Source organism: Protopterus annectens, chromosome 9.part0 (assembly GCF_019279795.1).
Source record: "Protopterus annectens isolate FY-2018-M chromosome 9.part0, PAN1.0, whole genome shotgun sequence".
Classification (NCBI taxonomy): Eukaryota; Metazoa; Chordata; order Ceratodontiformes; family Protopteridae; genus Protopterus; species Protopterus annectens.
Genome location: NC_056743.1, coordinates 1,075,150,648 through 1,075,166,832, shown reverse-complemented (window position 1 = coordinate 1,075,166,832; position 16,185 = coordinate 1,075,150,648).

The following is a 16,185-nucleotide window of genomic DNA, read 5'->3' as shown; positions in this document are numbered from 1 at the left end:
TTTATTTTATTCGGGCTTGTTATCTTGCAGTTAAAACTGGCACTGATCATTTTTTGCCATGTCAGTATTCCACATATGTTTGAGTTATGCATCCAGGTTGTGGCTGGAAGGGGTCTTTTAGGCTCCTTTACTTGGTAAACAAACACATAAATGAATAAATGAAATCCTATGGTTAGCAATTGCATCTGTAGATTTGTAGGCAATGAGTCAGAGTTGGCATTAACATTTATTTATTTATTTTATATTTGTTTACTGGGATAGTCTGACTGGTTGGTTAACCCATTTTCAGCAGAGGCATTGGGGGGGGGGGATAACCCCCAAGTTACATTCAGTCCATAGCATGTTTAAAATACAGACATATGAAATCACAGTTATGGTAAAAGATAGCAAATATAGGAGAATGTAAGTATAGGTTAAAAACAGTAACACAAGTTGTATATTTAAAGAAAACAATCACACTTTAGTACATAGTATAAGAGCAATACAAATATAGAACAGATTTGTCCAATATTTCATAAGGTATCCATCAATATTTTATATAAAAAAATGTTAGATCCTTTGGCTGAAGCAAAGTCAAGGACATGTTAAAAGATAGCATTTTATTGTGTAGAAACAGCTTAGATAGTATAGCTATAAATCTGTGTTGGTGCATAAAAGAAGAAAAAATAAAATGATAATGGGTTAAGTAGGAGTAAGAGATGGAAGGTAGCTTAATCGTGTAGTATCAAAAAATTATAGGATTAGTAAGGTAGAAATTAGGGGAAATTATGACGAGTGATATTCGACCAGGATTAAGACAGAAGCAGAGCTGTGATCTGGATAGGTGGGACTGGAACAGTGTTTTAAATATTTGGGGGATAGCAGTGGTTAGTATTGATTGGGGGTGGTCATCTTCCATACCCTGGAGATACTATTAGAGTACAGAGAGTGTCCATGGTAGTTGTAAGTCTTGGTTACTTGTAGAAGGAGCTTATCAGAAGGTCTGAGTTGTCTTGTGTTGGATTGGGTTTTAAGTAGGTTTTGTAGAGCTGGACATTTTTCAGGTTGATATATTATCCTGTGACCTATTATAAGTTGGGTAAATATAAGGAGATTGGGTAATTCCAGCCAGTTAAGTTGTAGTGCAATACAGTGATGTGCTCTGTGTGGGGAGTTGTTAGCAAATCGGGCAATTTTAATATAGCATACCTCAAGTTTAGTCCAGTTTTCTTCAGGTTAGTGAAGATGGCAGAGCCATAATGGAGGGTAGACTGTAAATGTGTCCTGGCAATAGATTGCCTAGTGAAATTGGTAAGCTATGATTTGGTTCTATAGAGGGAGCCTAGTTTAATGTGAACCTTTTTAATGACTGTTGCCAGATGTTTATCAAATCTCAGGTTATCATTTGTTATACCAAGAAGTTTGGTGTGTGATACTGGTTCAATCTTGGTGTTATTTGATGAGTAGATTTGAAAAGATGATGTGTATTGGTTTGAGAGTTTATTGTTAGAGAATATCATTAGTTTTGTTTTATTGGGAGAATAAGCACAAATACAAACCATTTCTTGTAGAGAAGTCCCAGTAAAGAAAACCAAAAAATTAATCCAGCAAGACAGAGGGACTCTAAAATGGCTAGTTTCAATAAAAAAATGTTATTGCCGACACCACAAGCGCTTTCGCAGACTAAGCTGCTTCTTCAGGTAATGTCTATCAACCTAAAAAAACTCAATTTAAATGCTATATACTACCTCCCTTGATTAATCATGTGACATCAAGGCACTCAAATTATTTAAACAGTCTCATAAAAGCATATGCATAGCACCTAAGTACAGAAATCATAATACATTCATAAAAATGCATATGTAACATGTATAATATAAAAATACAATAATACAAAGGCAAAAAACATTCAACGTTTTAGGTTCCTAGATTTCACCTTAGGTTTTATAGGGACTACATCATTGAGTCCATGCCCACTATCACCTCTCAGTCTAATGATCCACTTAGACTCATGCTGCTCAGTACTATTCCTGATGTCACCTCCTCTTAATGTCTCGTGCACCCTCCCTATAACCAAAATGACATGTTTTGCAAGGGCATTAGTCTTATTCCCTTTGCTAATATGATACAGATGTTCCTTTATTCTTTCTCTAAGCGTTCTATCCATCTTGTCTACATAAAATTTGAACACAAACAGTGGGCCAAGTAAACAATGTGGGAGGTGGTGCAAGTAGCAAAGACTTTGAACCTATATATTCTATCCTGATCAGGGTGTATGAAAGTAGAGCTGCTGTCAATGTAAGTACATACACTTCAAGTGCCACATGCTAAAGTGGCATTACTGCTATATTCATGCTTATTCCTTGAGTAACATAAGGTCCTTTTTAAGGATTTCATGTTCCTAAATACAAACCTGGGGGTGGGCTCTATCACTCTGGAAATGACTTTGTCATAAGGACTTTCCAGTGTTTTCTAATAACATTCATGTATATGGAAACATTACTAGAATAATGTAGTGGTACCCTCAGTTTGTACTGATTGTTCGTATTATACATTACTCTGTCTGATGCAGGTTTTGAAAAATAAGGTTTGGCTGTGGTCCCCCTCAAGTTTTTAACCCTCTCTACATTTTTTTCTGTGGGCAGGTACTAAACAGCAGTTAAGAGAGTTCGAGGTGTATGTAAATAATTCAACTAATTATTTACTCTCTTCTATGAATACATCAACACACAGTATGAACTTTCTTGATGTTCCTGTTGAAGTGGATGGGAATGGCTCCATTTTTACTAAATTGTATAAGAAACCATGCCAACCATCTTTCGTACAGACATAGTATGCACCCTAGCCCATTTTTAGTAACGTGGTTAAGAATAAAGTCTTTAGAGCCTTCAAGAGTAGGTAGAAACTACACAGCATTGTTTAAGGATGAGAGGTTATACTGACCGAGAAATAGTTGAAAATGTAGCGAGCCTTGATGTCACATGATTAATCAAGGGAGGTAGTATATGGCATTTAAACTGAGTTTTTTTAGTTTGATAGACATTACCTGAAGAAGCAGCTTAGTCTGTGAAAGCGCTTGTGTTGTCGACAAACATTTTTTATTGAAACTGGCCATTTTGGAGTCCCTCTGTCTTGCTGGATTTGTTTTATTGGGGTTCAGGATTAATTATGAGCCTGCAAGTCAGGATTCTACAGCAGTGAAAGACTTTTGTTTTTTTCATGAAGTTCAGAGAGGGAGGGAGCTGCACATATAAGTGTGAAGTCCTCTGCATATTGTATGATTTTGGCTAGGTCAGTAGCAGAATGGAGTTTGTCAATAAAAATATTAAGTAGGCGTGGACCTAAGATTGATCCCTGTGGTACACCTATTGTAACGGGTAGTGTAGGAGAGAAATCATTGTGTCATTTTACTGCTTGTTGTCGATGTGATAAATAATCGTGTAACCATTGAAGGTCAGAGTGGCTTAGTTTAAGAGATGGAAGTTCTTGAAGTTTTTGGTGGGAGACTGTATCGAATGCTTTGGAAATATCTAGGAATATTGAGGAGACAGTTGACCATTATTTCTAAGATGGTTAATGGTGTCTGTAAAGCATTGTAATGCTGTGGTGGTGTTATGGTTGAGTCAAAAACCATGTTGGGGGTTAGGAAATTGAGAGTAGGTGAGTCATGGGCTGTGAGTGGATGCATTTTTCTAAGATTTCTGATAGGGGAGATAGTATTGTGATACTTCTATAATTAGAGAAGTCAGAATTGGCTCCCCCTTTGAGTAGTGGTATTATGTAGGACGTTTTCCAGATCTTGGGTACATGGAGTTCATTTATGGAGTGATTTAATTAGTATTGTGATTGGGTGGGCGATGGCATCACCTGCTAACCTAAGGTAGTCGGCTGGTAGTTTGTCAGGAACAAGTGTGGTAGTTTTTTTTAAGCATTCTTTTTATTATGTTTGATGGTACTGATTTAAAAGAAAAGTTATTGATTGAATTATGAAGTTCAGTAGCGATTTTTAGTGAGGTATATTTGATTTGGCAAGGTTTAGGTTGGAGCTGGTGAAGTAGTTGTTGAATTGAATTGCAATGCTATCATCTTGTGTATTGTGGTAAAGGGAGTTGGGGGTTACAGATTGGCCTGGCTGTAGTAACTGATTTATACTTGCCCAGAATTTTTTTGGGTTAGTTTGATATTTTTGTTGTGCTGTTATATGACTTTTTTTTTTCATTTTTTACTACTTTTTTTTTTTTATCCGTTTCTAAGTTGATTGTAATTGTTTAGTGAAATAGGATTTTTATTGGAGTGATATACTGCCCAGGCTTTGTCTCTGGTTTGAGTAGAGGTCTAGTCTCTTTGGTTAGCCAGGGGGCATAGTTTGCTGCTGTTCTTATGGTTCTTAGTGGGGTTTGATTATTAAGAATGTCCAGGAATGCATCATTAAAGTATGATACTTCAGTGTCAAATGGTAAGGATGATAGAGACCACCAGTCACACTGTTTTAAGGTCAATATAAAGTTTTGAGAAGAGAAGGTTTTATTTATTTATTTTTTTGTGTATTTGTTTAAAAATTGTTGTTTTGGGGGGATGTATTTTATCGAAGGAGGTAAGTGGGTAGATGCCACTTAAGCTAAACGGGAGATATCCTGACAGTCTAGCAAGAGAAGGTTTGCTGGATAAGGTCCAATCTAAAATCGAGTGTCTATTTTTCTTTTTATCTACTCGAGGTGGAAACTTTATTAACTGGGAAAAGCCCTGTAAATTTATGAAATTTGTGGGGTTTTCAGATGTGCAGGTTGACCAGGCTAAATTAAAGTCTCCCATTGTAATGATTTCTTGGGGAAAAAGTAGTTTATGTCCAGTGTAGGAAGTCTAAGCTGGGCTCATTGTTGGGGGGAATGTAAATTGCTATTATGATGATGAATTTGTTTGGGTTTAGGTCTAGTCTAGAAAATAACATCTCTGCAACATTGAACTTTGGTGGGTATGGATCTAGGTAATCAAGCTTCAGTGAGCCTTTATACATAATAGCTATACCTCCACCCCATTTGTTTAGCTTGTCTAATCTATGAATGCCATAGTCCTGTGGAAGAATCTCGTTATTACATATTGCTGGTTTTAGTCAGGTTTCATTTAAAACCGCTATGTCTGGAGAGTAAAGAGGGATGCATGCAGTTCATGTATAAGTAGTATATGTATTTAACATGAGAATTACAAGAGGTAAAACAAAACAAAACTAGCTTTAGATAAATTGTTTTGTTGTGCTTTTGTTCATTTTGCTTGCTTGAGCAAACTTTTTGTTTGTTCATTTACTGGAGAGAGTCTAGAAGAGAGTAGGTAGGAATTAAGAAAGGGAGAAGATAGGCTGATGTAAGCACTTAAACATTAGAAATTGCTTGTACTATTAGTGTTGCTGGTTTCCCAAAAGCCGAGAAATGCAGATAAAATTGGTCACCATTACCATCGAAGTTTTGTGCATTTTCAGAGTCCATGGCTTTATAATGTACCATATAGCTGTGGTAGTCTTCCAGTCTTTAATGTGCCTTTTCATGTCATGGCTGGAGTAATGTCATGTGCATGCAATTTATCTTGCTTACATGGCATGTATGACATCATCTGTAAAATCTGCACAATAACAGTTTTGGGAGATTTTATATTTCACTTCGTGTTCAGACACTACCATCTGTAAGTGTCCTTTCTTGCTACTGCAGAAAAACTGCTGTTTGCAAGTGCCTGTATTTGTTTCTGAGACTATTCATAACACCTACAATTATAAAATTCATCAGAAATTACAAATAACTCATCTCTGATGCTACAGCAAAGCTTGTATTACATTTCTAAATGATCTTCATTTAGCTTAAGGAAAGGGCTTTTTTTTCATTTATCACAACATGCAACAGCCTCACAACCTGATAAGGTAATTCATTCATTCATTTTGTTAACCATTTAGAAAGGATCTCCACTTGAACCATTTTTATCATGATTCAATCACTTTAATTATAAAGTTTAAAAAAACAAAAAGTAAGATCCTCAAGAAAAACTTATAGTGCCTGCTAAGAGACAATGGAAATCTCATGCTCCGTCCTGCAATAAAAAAACATAGGCAGGCAATGGTCGATGAGCTGTGAGGTGAAGCTGCAGGAGTGATAACAGAAGATAGATCCCAATGACAAACCAAACAAGGTACACCGGTTTCAGTACCGTCTGGATTAAGACTGAATGCCAGTATAAATACATGGGTCACTAAGATGCAAGAGAAGAATACATTGATGGCACACTTAGCAAGTATTCTGACAATATTCAAGCACTCCAGAGTGAAATGAAGCAAGTGAAACACCAGCTTGCTGTTAATGAAGCTAAAATGAAAGTGCTTGAAAGGAGATACATGTAGAACGCCGGGTGTCCAGAAGTAACATATGGTTTATTGGCATTCCTGAGATGGTGGAAGACAGCCATTGCTTTAGTTCTGTGTGCAGCTTGTGGGTACAATGAATTAGATTTGATTAAATATACATTTTAAGAAGCGGGGACCATGGGTCGTCCCCCCCCCCCCCCCCGGCTGTTTCTGTTGTAAATGGATCAACACAATTAATAGTCTCAGTTTCAAAGTACTCATTGAAAAATGAACATTTTCAGTTACTGTTGAAGCCTGGAAATGCTCTAAAGTACAGTGGTGCAATTTAAGGTGGACTTTTTGACATCCGAAAAAAAGCATAAGCAGTGTATCCCAGGCATGCAGTTGTCAGATTCTCCTGTCTTGCATACGTTAAAGTGTTTATTCCAACTGGAAGCAAAATATTTTTTTTTCAGGTGCAAGAAATAATGGACTATTTGCAGAGTACAGGCCACATGATTCCAGTAAGGATGTGGAATCTGGTTACCCACACAACTTCTGAAGTAGTAGGTGCCAATGCCAAAGTGAAAAATGACAACAGAGCCTGTCTTACCTTTTCAGAGAACACTGCTGATAACAAAGAAGGCAATGGTGTTTTAAACAGCAACATCACCACAATCAGAAGTAGAGCAGGCTCACTAAATATTTACTGCTTGTGATATAAACAGAGAAAAAAATAAGAATCTGTGATGGGACGTGCTATTGATGTGTTTTCTCACAATGATGATGTCATGTTTAAAGGGCCATAAGGATGGCTAATTTGGGGGTAATGTTGGTTGAAACAGCCTGATAATTTCATTTTGATAAGCTTGAGTTCAATTGCTTTTTAATTTGATGTCTGTCTGAATATCTTTTTTTTTTTTTTTTTAAGTAGAGCCACTCAGGAATCCCTTTTGAGCACTAGGATATTTGATTAGGTTATTGGTACCCACGAAGGGTAATACGTTTTTATAGAGCAGAATGTGGGAAATGAAAATAATAAAAGGAAGTATAATCCATGTTAGAATATCTGATGTTTACTCTTGCTTTTGAGACTTGAGTTTAAAGTGTGTGTTTCTGGACATACCTCTCAACCTCATACAGCAAGAAATCAGGACAAAGCCTTAAATAAAAGTGGGACAAAAGCCCAAAAATAGTGACAATTTTAACTAGTGCTCTTACAAAGTTAGAATAACTGGTTTTGCATTAGCATGAATTTTCTGAAGGGTATATAGTTGCGGTGGTGGTGCTGCGGTAGCGTTGTCGCCTCACAGTAAGATGTTGACCTGTTCGATTCTCAGCTAAAGCGTCTTCTTTGTGGAGACATGCATGAATGGGCGTACCTTCGTTGAAGGTTGTGCATCAGGCCTGGCAAGCCGGTACATAAAAATCTAATGCCAATCATTAGCGGACCGGAGTTCCGCTGTGGCGACCCCTAACCGGAAAAAGCCGAAAGATACAACATGAAGTCTGAAACTCAAATGTCTGTCATTATTTTCTAACTTCAGTCTTTAATAATTTGCCTCTTATTTGCCAGAAAAACACAATTTTATGAAAAACGAACCAAAAATATGAGGCAAATGTCTGAACATTCTGTGAAAATCTGTATAATTGAGAGGTATGCTTCTGGATGGTCTGGATGTGAGGCAGTCTTCTATATGGTGAATGGTTGGCACCTTTGCTGACAAGTGGGGGGATGATTTATAATTGATCCTTGTGCCAATTCATCCATATGTAGCATTGTAAAAGAAGAACTTCTTTAAAAAGCACCAAAACTAGAGCAGACTATACCATAGCTCTAAAAATGCAATCAGACTAGACGTTTCTGGTTATGGGCTGAGAGTAGCTAAAAGAATCTATGAGCTATAAACCACAATGCTCTAGATGTAGGCATTTAATAATTATCTGATTGTAAACTCCCAGTGAAGGTTTATAGATCAGATTAGAGACTGAATTGTTTCATGGCTTCTGTAACCAAACGGTACAAGACGATGTACATCATTGTATCAGGAGTATTGTTTTAATATGTTTACAAAGACTGGCAGCTTAGTATCAGGTAGTTCTTGCATCATAGTACCTGGTACAGGGTGAACCTGCTGTCGTATACCAAGAAGTGGATGTTAAGGTGCAGTGGTGTGTTAAGAAATGTGTAGACATAACTTCCATTGCAGTATGTGTTGTGGTTCCTGTTGAGCTTGGGATCTGGCATGTGATTCGGATAGCTCCACATAATGGTCCACTTATCTGGCTCATAAATAGGGCAACAAGTAAATAACTCTGTCTTTAAAAGGTAACATTGCTATATAGTAGGATTTGGGGGCTATTTACTGTATAATTTAAAGTTGTTTAGTTTGGTGCAGTATTAATTGTATTCTTTGACAGCTTAAACAACTGATGAGCCTAGATTAATAAGTGTGCAGTTTTTAGAGAGAGAATAGTAGAAGGATAAGGCTAAAACAAGATTCAGAGAGGATTTTTATTCTTTGAACAAGCTTTAGCTGACTGGTCTGGTTCTCTATCCACTAGATCACTGCAAATATCAACAGGGCAATAGGGAAAGTGAGACAGTTTTTGGGCCTATGGTTTGTTTTCCCTATGACCATACTTTTGGTCAGATTGCTAAATTCAGGAAAAATATAAAATGAATTACCAGTTTTAAGGACTGGTACTGTAGTAGAAATTTTAACCAAAACTCAACAGGATAAAAGCAAATAATCAGGTTATTCACATTGATAAGAGGTCTGTATAAAAGCCAGTGGTACTGGGATCTGAAAAGCTGAGTGCTTAAATTGTTTGTGTGTTTATGTGCACGTGTGCTCGAGTGTGTATTTTATCATCAGTTTTGTGGTATTTCTGAAGGAATATTTTTGGAGAAATATTTAAACTGGGGTTAGGAGAAATCCATTTATCCATACCCCTACCCTTTTCCCATTTTGCCCTATAGGCCACATGCACTTGGGAATAGGGGAAATGCTAATATAATACAGTGTATCTGATGCAACCTGGCACCTATGAAGTTTAATGCTAAGATTTAAATTCTGTACTTAGCTGCGCTTGAGTTTATAAGATGAAACTTAATAGTGATCAAGGGGAGAGACTATGCCCTAAATGGTGGTTGACAAATGTTTTGTTGATTTTTTTAACAAGTTCAAATACTAATTGATAACAGAGCCAATAAATGAATTACATTAGGCACTGGCTTTAGATGACTGTTGTGTACTAAAGCTATGGTCTAAGTGAGCAGAATTTTACATTTCCATGTGCTGCAGAGTTGAGACTAGCTGAGAATTTTAATTTTACGTTAAGGAGGTAATTCTGAGAAGTCAGTGGGAAAGATGGAGTAACTTCTATTTGTTATGGAAGGACTTTGAGTAATACTGTGACAGAACAGGCATGACACCTGGATTTGGGTGAAATGTATCCAGGCTAGATTATGATGCAAAGGTGGTGAGACAGAAAAAGAAACAGGGGGACCATGATACCATGTTCTGTTACCTCAGGATTTCAGACACCACACCGACCTGGAAAGACGTATAGTTTCTGTCTGCAGAATTATTGTATCTGAATGCGACATGTTTTCTTAAAACTATTTTATGGATATTTTTGTAAATGACCCTATTAAAGTGCTATATAGGATTAGTTTCTTGAGGTCATTAACTGAAATTATTTCTTATAAAATTAAATTTGAAAAGATAATAAAGTTCAGTACAACCATCCTCTTCTGAAACTGACAAGTACCGTACAGTGAGACAGCTTTTGGATCAAAGTATACCAGAGTATGTTGTCTTGCAGCAAAAAAAAAAGTCATTCTTATGTAATAAAGATGTTTACTCGAACAGCAAAGATAGAATGAGTGCTGGCTTAGTCACAAGAGTTTCATTGGGTTTCCAGTTTTACTGAAAGTGAGACTAGTTAATAGTTTCAGTGGTGAGCTTTTCTAGTAGCAGATGTAAATTGGTTGATATGTTTTGGAATGTTAAAAAGTAAATCAGCCTGGTTAAGAAGGGGAGAGAGTCTTCAGGCACTAAAAGTGTTATGTAAAAAATATTTGTTCTTACCACCACGTCATTAATATAAAACTACTAGCAGACTGAAAGCAGTTTGTACAAACATTTATTTTCCAAATAGATTGCAGCACATCTAAACTATACTAATGACAACCTTAGACAGACTCTAACATAGCAGAACTACAATATTTTATCTGTACGAAACAAAGAACAGACAGGTTCTGGAGTATTCCCCTCCAGTCATAGTTCACAACTTTGATTGGCAGGAAAAATATGCAATAATTATCCAGAGACTGTGGGGCAGCATTTTTCTCACATATGCTGCACTTTATAATAACTTAATTCACGTAGTTACACAAACAAAGCTGTATTTAATATAAAACTCATAGCAAAAATGAGCAAATTGCAGAGACATATTATTTACATTTTTGTTTCACTCAAGCACTCAATGTTCCTTGGTTTCAAAGTAGCATTGAGTGGCTTATCTTTCTTGCAGCATAAACATTTCTGGTCTGAAATAAAGAAATCCATTTTCTCAGTTGTAATGTCTGAAATAATTCTACTAGAGAAAATTCATAGATTCATAAACTGTTACTATGCTAATGACCTGGAAGGCATTTCTTAACCTAGCCATGTTTTTCCGAAAGAATAATGATGTCCTATATCTGAACAGGGCATTGAGGGTCAGGCACTTATGAGCTACCTCTGACCATAAGGGACATGGGTGTCAGGACCGGTGTAAATTTCTTTTTCCCCATCCACTTGTCTAGGTTGTACTTAAACTGGGTAATAGAAGAACTCAGCTTCACATTAGATGGGAAGCCTGTTCCATAGGAGGGGCAGTATATAGGACCTTTATCTGTCTCTCCACCATGTTCTGTTTAAGATGCAAACAAAATTCAGGTCCCTAAACCTTGTATTTCTCGTACAGTTTGACTTATGAATATGTAAGAAATTCATAAGTGTAGGATTTGCGGATACCTTGTAAGCAAGACATAGATGAACCCCTCAAAAATGTAAACGAGACTGAGTAGAGGGAAAGGGCTTTAAGGCACTGTGCATCAGGCAGGTGTGTTACTCCTTATAATTTTTTTGTAAGGAACCTTTGAGGTTGCTCTAGTTGCTGCATATGCCTGGTCAGTTACATACCAAAAGTAGCATTGTATTCTGGTTTGCTAAGGGCGGAGTACAGTGAGATAATGACTTATTTGGACCTGGATGCCATGCCATTACTTATAAGTTGTGCAACATAAAAGGATTTCCTTACCACTGTGACCACATAGTGGTCAAAGGTAAGGCTACTGTCTATGTGCGTACCCAGATCCCTGGCCACTGGGTTGACTCTTAGGGGTATATTATTAACATTGTAATTAGGCAGGATGGTTGACTTCCCAAAGGGTACAATTATGCATTTCTTTGAGTCGAGTTTAAGACCATGGCTATGGGACCATTTGTTAGTCAGAGATAGATCTTCAAGAATGCTAGTATCTGCAAGGGAGTCTATCCTAACCCCCAATCATTTGCAAACTTAGTTGTTTGGCCAAATACCCATGCTATGCATATCATAAAAATCATATACACACATCTTGTTCATGTTGTAAAAAAGATATCCACATTCTGTGCATATTATACCAACTATATAAGCATACAGTGCATATTATGGAAATGATATACATCTCTGGTGCACACCATGAAAATTATATGCACCTGATGTGCATGTCGTAAAAATTGTCTGATAAATGTAAACATAAATGCATATCCTATCAACAGAATTCTAACACTGACACATTTTTTGATGTTTCAATATAAATGTAAGTTTTCCCTTTGATTTTTCTTTTAGCAATTAATTAAGTGTTTGTCTATGTAAGGAAGTGGGCATTAGAGATCTGAGTCTAGGCTACTTCAGATAACCATTTGGTTAGTCTATCCTCAAGTTTACACTGAGAAAGAACTCAGTAGGACAGATATAAGTGTAGGGAAAATGAACACCAGGTTAGAAATACACCTACTATCTGGAGTACTTGAATAATAGCGCTCACTCTTTTTATATGATTAGTTAGTATCAATTATCTAGTACCTATTTTTTACCACTTTGTTAATGTCCTACGTATGAAACTTATCAAGATTAGAATTGTAAACACTACAACTAAGAACCTTTTAAAAGTAGTATTCCTGAGCTGGAAACAGATTGGTTATCCATGGCATGATAAGCTGCTTCTTTGGCATACAGAAAATGTACAGCTTTAGGAAGCATCCATTTGATCACTTCCTGAGTTGATTATACAGCATTTTCTCAATCATTTTCCCTTTTATCACTGAGAATTAATATATTTAATTTTTTTTATGTACTAACTCCAGAAATACCTGTTTATTTGACTTCATGTCACAAAGATCAGTACTTGACCTCCATGAATCCTACTGTATATAACAAACCATTTTGCGTTCACCCCATATTTGTTTGTGCCCATAAGCCAATATGAAATGTAAATATTTCTCTATTTCTGGTCTTGTGTGTATTAAAATGATGTCTTTTGCATTTTGTAGGCTTTAAACACAACCTGCAACTTCCTTGTAGTATTTTTTTATTTCCCATATTTTATGATATTCTACCCATTGGAGCTTGGTCTATGATATTCTGAATTTCATTAAATAAGATTTACTTCTTGTTTTTTCAGGTATTAATAATACATTTTAACTAACCTGTTATGCATCTTATCAGCTATGAAGCTGTTTGGCCACATGCCCATGCTGTGCATAATATAAAAATAATGTACAAATCTTGTTCATATTGTAAAATTATAGTCTGATTTTTGTGCATATTATACAAATCATCCTGGAAATCATGTGCATCTGCTGTGCACACTATTGAAATCATATGCACCTGTAGTGCATGTTGTGGAGACTGTCTGGTTGATGTAAATGTAAAATAACTGCAATTCCTATTAATAGAATCCTAACAAAATGTTGTTGCGCCCTAATAACACCCATTTATTTACTATTAGGTTCACTGGCCACAGCTTCTTTTAAGAAACAATCTGAAAGCAACGTCTGGATACGTGACTTGCTCAAGGTCGCACAGTAGACATACTGTTGTGTAAAATCTTAACATAACAGTTAGATGCCTTTTGTTTACTGTTACAGTATTCGATGCATAAGGGATGTCCCCCCTGGGCAGCCCGTTGCTCAATAACACCCATTTATTTACTATTAGGTTCACTGGACACAGCTTCTTTTAAGAAACAATCTGAAAGCAATGTCTGGATAAGTGACTTGCTCAAGGTCACACAGTAGACATACTGTTGTGTAAAATTATACCATAACAGTAGATGCCTTTTGTTCACTGTTACAGTATTCAATGCATAAGGGATGTCCCCCCCTGGGCAGCCCGTCGCTTTGCCAGTATAAATAAGCTTAAAAGAGATCTTGCTTGCACAGTATATCACATTTATGCTCCCCACACAGAACTTGGGGCATAAAAGGGACATAAAGACACAACTACCCAGAACTGAATTGCCCCAAAGAGAACAGTCGTCGCAGGACAAAGGAGTCTATGCACATCCAGAAGGAAAAAATGCAGAATAAACAAAAGGGGGTTGGAGGGTGCAAGTATATACTACAGTGAAGGGGGTTGGAAGGTGCAAGTATATACTACAACAGTGAAGAGAAAGACATCTGCTGTTACAGTAAGGTTTTACACAACTGTACTATGGCCTTCTTATATCATTGTTGCAGTGTTCGGTACAGAAGACAGAGTAAAAAAGCTCAAGAAACAGAATGGGAGGTGGAAGGCTGAGAAGAGCCCTCAACAAAGCCACATAAAATGGTTTCAGCAAAACCTACTCTGGCCCGAGAAACCATATCCAATTTATAATTCTTAGTAAAGGTATGCACGAAAGACCAAGTAATAGTTTCAAGGATTAAATTTGTGTCAAACCCTTTGAAGAAGGCACGAGAAAGGGCAACAGCCATAGTGGAATAAGCTCAACAGAAGCAGGCAGAGATTTTCCATGAAAGGAAGAACAAGTAAATTACCTTAAATATCCAGGAGGAAATGGTTTGCTTAGAAAAGTACAATTTTGTACCTACCATAAATGTAGATGTTCGAGTGTTCACACTGCTGCAGTCATCACACTTGGGTTATCCTGCCTTCAGGCGGTCCCTCAGTCAGCCCGAGTTCCAAAGTCTTGGTCCGGCGTCGGTTGCTGTTGCTTCTTCCCTGACGTTAGTGCACCAGGGGTATATAAGAGGCATCCAACGCCATTTTCTTCAGTTTTTCTTGCCCCAGATGTCAGGTTCCCCCTAGTAGGTGGGCAATACATATTGCCAATGAAACATGTACCAGAAAAATACAAATAATACCTTCAGTTACAAGCAAATACACCACAAAGGTTGTATGAGATAGAAAGGTATAGAAAGGTTCAGCTAGTTCAGAGGGGATGGAGGGAGGGTAACCTGGACTGCAGCAGTGTGAACACTCGAACATCTACATTTATGGTAGGTACAAAACTGTACTATGTTCATCATGTTACACTGCTGCAGTCATCACACTTGGGTTGAATCCCAAAGCTAAGGATGGGTGGTGGAGTTAAACAGGGTTTGGAGAAGCTAGTAGGCCCTGCAGAACTGCAGTGGCAAAACCAGCTCTAGTCTTAGAGTATAGAGGTAAGTGATAGTGCTTGGTGAAGGTATGCACTGAACTCCAAGTTGTATCTTCCAAAATATCCTTGGTTGGTACCCCCCTGAGAAAGGCTGCTGATGTAGCTGTAGCCCTGGTGGAGTGGGACCTAATGGTAGCAGGTACCGGTTTTCCATGATGTGTGTAACAGAAATGTATGCAATGTCCTATCCATTTTGAAATGGTCTGTTTTGAGATAGCTTTTCCTTGTGATCCTGTAGCACAGGATACAAAGAGCTGGTCAGATTTTCTGAAAGCCTTAGTTTTATCCAAGTAGTAACGCAATTGCCTGTGAATGTCCAAAGTGTGCAGGAGTCTTTCTCCTTTGTTCTGGGGGTTTGGGAAAAAGGTGGGAAAATGAATGGTTTTGTTTAGGGCCGCACTGGATACCACCTTTGGCATAAAGGAAGGGTTAGTCCGTAAAGCGACTCTGTCTTGATGAAAAATGAGGAAAGGCTCCACTGCCATTAGGGCCTGTAGCTCTGAGACTCTTCTAGCTGATGTTATTGCTAGTAGCAGGGGCAGTTTTCCATGATAGAAACTTTAACTCTGCTGAAATAGCTGGCTCAAAGGGCGGTAGTGTAAGCTTTTCCAGAACAAAGTTGAGATCCCAAGTTGGTGTTGGTGCTCTCCTGGGTGGTCTTATATTCTTAGCCCCCCTGAGATACTGTCTTAGGAGTGGATGTGAAAATAAAGTTGGATCTGTGTTGCAGTGAGCTGAAATCGCTGAGGCGTGGATCTTAATAGATGAAAAAGATAGTCCTTTATGCAACATCTCAGTTAAGTATTGTAGAATCTGAGGAATGTTTGGAACAAGGGGATTTTGGCCTTTAGCCTGGTTCCATGCGTAAAATCTTTTCCATTTGTCTGAATAGGCTTTCCTGGTGCTGGGCCTCCTGGCCTCCAGAATGACATCCATAACAGCTTTAGATAGAGGTGTTGGCTGGTTGTTTTACTAATTTGCCATGCAGCCAGATTTAAAGTCTTGAGCTGGCTATGTAGAATCTGATTGTTTTGCTGAGTGAGCAGGTGAGGAATTTGGGGTAAAATCCATGGTGGGCTGTGGGCCATGTTCATTAGTATTGGATACCAGTGTTGGCGTGGCCAGTCTGGAGCAATGAATATCATTTGTGGTCTCTCTAATTTGACTTTCAGCAGCACCT